The following is a 4,698-nucleotide window of genomic DNA, read 5'->3' on the forward strand; positions in this document are numbered from 1 at the left end:
TATGGATTTATATATGTATGCATATATGAATGTATGTATGTATGTATATATGAATATATGTATATATGTATATATGTATATATGTATACATGTATATATGTATATACGTATATTTGTATATATGTATATATGTTTATATCTCTAGATCCCTCAAACCCTAGGCTCGCAAGTTTAAGCGTCGGCTGGGCGTCAGACTTAAAAATCGCAAGGTTAAGCGTCAGACTTAAGACGGGTCGCACGCGTAAGCGTTAAGTATAGCGGTCGCACACTTATTAGTGTCAGACGTAAGTAGTCACAAATTGAAAGTCGCAATTTTGAACGCGTCAGACTTGTGCGTCAGAAATAGTAGTCTCAAGACCAAAAGTCAGGCTTGTGGCCACAGTCTTAAACAAACCTATATTTATTGTATAAATATTAAAAATGCCTGGCCCTCTCTCTTGAAACTATCCCTGGATGAAAAAATAAAAATGGATTGGTGACGCACTGTGGTCTGTGACACTGTCCTGAGTCCTGACACTCTATTGTACTCGCCCAATTGGGCTGCCGTCTCATCCTTGTTGGGCCTCATCCACAGGGCATAAGGGTTTCATTTTATGGACACGGGACCGCTGAGGGTTTTTGAATATATTTTTTTCTAAAATGTGATTGGCTATGGAAAACAATCGACTACTCTAGCATGAAGCATCTAAGAGGCAAAATCCGCTGTGCGAAGACCCGCCCAATTGGCGGATGGGTAGGATAGACAAGCCTCTAGGATATATATAGGTAGTAGCTAGTACTGTAAATCTGTAAATAGGAGGGTTTTCTATAATAATAAAAACATCATTTTTTTTTAACAAAAACAAAACACCTTTCGAAGTTTCGAGCCTTCTGAAGTTTTGAAATAACAGCCATAAATAGCCCTACTACTAGCCGTCTTTAAGGACTCAGGACTCAGGACTCAGGCTCTCATCGGAGTCTCAGCCCTCTGAGGCTCAGGGCTCGGGGCTCACACTGCTCTGCTATTTGTTTTTGTTTTTTTAAATAAAAAACCCGAATTTGTTGTTTTTTTGTGTTGTTTTCTATTAAAACAAAATCATACTAATTAGTGCCATATTTCAATGCCAACAGCATTCCTCCCAGCGTCCTGTGCAGTTGGATATTCGAAATCACAGAGGCCTTCGCACAGATAATGAAGTATTTTGGTGCGTCAAATTTATATAGCTCAATCATTATGCCGACTTTTAGAAGCAACAACAAGAAAGCAAATGGCACTTCTAATAAACAAGCAAATATATTTGTACTTGTACATATGTGCATTTTACTTCATTGAGATCTAATCTTATTATTGTTATGAAACTATTAATCCTCCGGCGGTCGTATATGAATACATATATATATAAATATATACATATATATATATATATATACATATATATATATATATATATATATATATATATATATAGTAGTAGTATATATATTATTTCTACTACTTACTACTAGTAGTATATATATATATATATATATATATATATGCACCAATATATATATTCAAACACACGAACGCATACACATACTGTACACACACACACAATACACATATACATACAGATAAACATGTATATTTACATGCTGTTCATGCACATGTAAGCCAACAAGCCATATATATATATATATTGTAGACGTAGATTATATCTAAATCTTGGTGTACATTACAATAGATACATATAATTCCTATATATATATATATATATATATATTAGTTATATATCAAACAGGCACTCATTACACATACACATACAAATATATGTACTTTTGCATGTGCATGCACTACAAGTATATGTACATGTACAAGCACAGACATACATTTTAACATATATATATATATATATATATATATATATATGTGTGTGTGTGTGTGTGCATAATATCTAGTACAACAAAAATGCATGCACATATACCATAGAAGTATTATGCAAGTATATATGTGGTATCGAATCGAGTTCATTCTTACTCTAGATGTATTTATACATATACAAACACACGAACACATATCAAGCACGTACATAAACCATAAAAGTATGATTATTGATCGATGACCGATAACAGATGACTGACGAGTGGTGACTGTTGTCCATTCATTGATCGATGACCATTGTCACGTTTTACACTGTCCTTACCACCTATTATACTGATCATATGTACTAAAATGACTATTCTAATCATGTTTCTAAACTCAGAATGGTGTATTTGGTAAGAGCAAGCGCACTACATAGCTACAACTCGAAATTTGTCGCACCCCAAATCTTGCGCCTTATCGGCCATATCTCTGGAGATACTTGACCGATCGAACCCAGATCAAAGCTCCCTCATTTTAAAGCCTTGATTTACAATCACAGAGGTTTTATGGTTTTTATAGAGTCCACACTCCACAGTCCACAGTTTACACTCCACACTATAGTCCAGTGAGATGTGAGTCAGTCCACGTCCAGTGAGTCCACACGGCACAATCAAAAAAAGTCAAATGTATTTTCTACTCCATGCTCCAGAGTCCAGAACTCCAGAGCCCAGACTCGTGCCAGAAAATAAACTTGAAAAAAACCACAAATATATAAATAGTCGCCGCCCAGAGGAGGCAGGCGCCAGGCGGCCACTCGGCCAGTCGCCCACTCCTGATTCCTGCAGCCCAATTTCTAAAGTCCGTCTGTCCCGAACTTTTCAAAGGATCCCAACTTCCGCTACTAGGGGTAGATATTTGTCGTCAGCTCTCGTCACTCGTCAGTTCCTTTTTCTTTTTGTGTAAAAACAGAAACAAAAATTGTTTTAGTAGTAAAAAGAAACAAAAAATACAAACAGTAGGGCATCGGGCTGAAACTGTTGGATATTTTATGCCCGTTTTACATAATTTTCCCTATATAGGCATAGCCTTCTATATTGAACAAAAGAGGCTAAAATACAATTACGTGACATTTTATTTTTATATAATATTTTGTTTTGTTTTGCTTTTTTCATTTCACAGACTTTGTATTTGGCTCGTTTTGTTGTATTGTGTTGTTTATTTTTACTTTTTATTTATTTTTAAATAGGGTCACAGTATTGCACGAAAGGTTTGTTGGTTTAAAAACAAATCAAAATCAAAATCAAAATCAAACCGTTTTTTACTAAATACATACATACATAAATACATAAAATATATGTACTCAATTTTATATATATATATATATATATATACATATATATTATATTTATATCCCTGTTTGTTTTTTAAAAACAAAAAACAAACAACTAAATATTTATTACAGTACAGTTTTTTTTACATTTTTTTTAAGTTTGATATACAGTTTGATTTTTTATGGGGGGTTTTTTTTAAAGTTTTATATATACATAGTCAGAAATTGAAAAATGCGAAATCTCACACAAACTACTCGTAAATAATTACAACTCCCCGAGTGAGTCTACAGCGGCTCTGGCCTCTGTGTCTCGGGCGGCGGGACTGTGCCAAACGGCAAACTGCCAACTCTATGTAGTACCAGGCTACCAGGCACCAGCCCGCCCGCCCGCCCGCCGCCTTCCGCTGGCCCGCCCCGTCTAAGCTCGGATAGAAGTTGAACGTAAACGCATATTTATTCAATTTTAAGACGTTATAAAGGTTATACCTAAATACATTTATAGAACTAGTTCGTATCGTAAACTTGGTACACACTTAGGTGTTTAGACCAGCAAATTGCACCTATGAGCATACAAAGGACCGCATATGAAATAAAAGTTGACCGTTTATAAAGGTTTTAACGTAAAACGGTTTGAGGGAACCAATAACCATACTCCCAGGCCCAGCCCGACAGCCCCCAGGTGCCACTGTGAATCTGAGCCTGTGCTGTCTGTATCACTGTCGCTCGAGTAATAACTAATAAACCCTACTACTACTCTAGAGAGTAGTATATACTATTTAGAGAGGGCTGTTAGTGAGGTGCTGAGGGCTGTGTAGACTACTCTATACTCTAGAGAGTAGACTGTAGTGTAGGACTGTGGAGTGTGGAGTGTGGAGTGTGGTCTATGAGTATGGACTATGGACTATGGACTATAGAGTATGGACTGCGAGAGGAGGAAGGGGCTACCTACTACTAGCCTACTACTACTAGTGTGTAGGGGCTTGAGCCCTGAGAGGCCAAAGCATTCGAGATTCATGAACGGGAGTTTATGTCTCGTGTGCTCAACTGCTCGTGTATGTACGACGTCTGCGACTCTGCGTTTGTAAACAGAACTACTAAAATAATAGTGTCAACTTCAAATGACTGTGAAACACTTTTCTTGTGTGAAGTCTGTGAGAGTGAGAGTGTGAAACTGTGAACTGCGAAGTGTGAAGTCAGTGAAGACTCAAGAGTCAAGACTCTTTGAAATTGTGAAGGCGGAATTCGGAGTAGAAGGGCAGAAGCCAGCAATCAGTATTATTCAGCATTATTCAGCAATTTCAGAATCAGCAGTTCAGCACACATCGTCATGTGTCTGAAATTCTGAATGGTAATTTTTTTTTAAATACTTAGTAATCACAAGGAAGTAGTGAGTAAATAGAGCGTATATATATATATATATATATATATATATGAGTGTGTGTGTGTGTCTATATATATATATATATATATATATATATAGTGTGTCGTCGTCTTATAATATATATATATATATATATATATATATATATAGTATATAATGGTATGT

Source organism: Sphaeroforma arctica, assembly GCF_001186125.1.
Source record: "Sphaeroforma arctica JP610 unplaced genomic scaffold supercont1.169, whole genome shotgun sequence".
Classification (NCBI taxonomy): Eukaryota; class Ichthyosporea; order Ichthyophonida; genus Sphaeroforma; species Sphaeroforma arctica.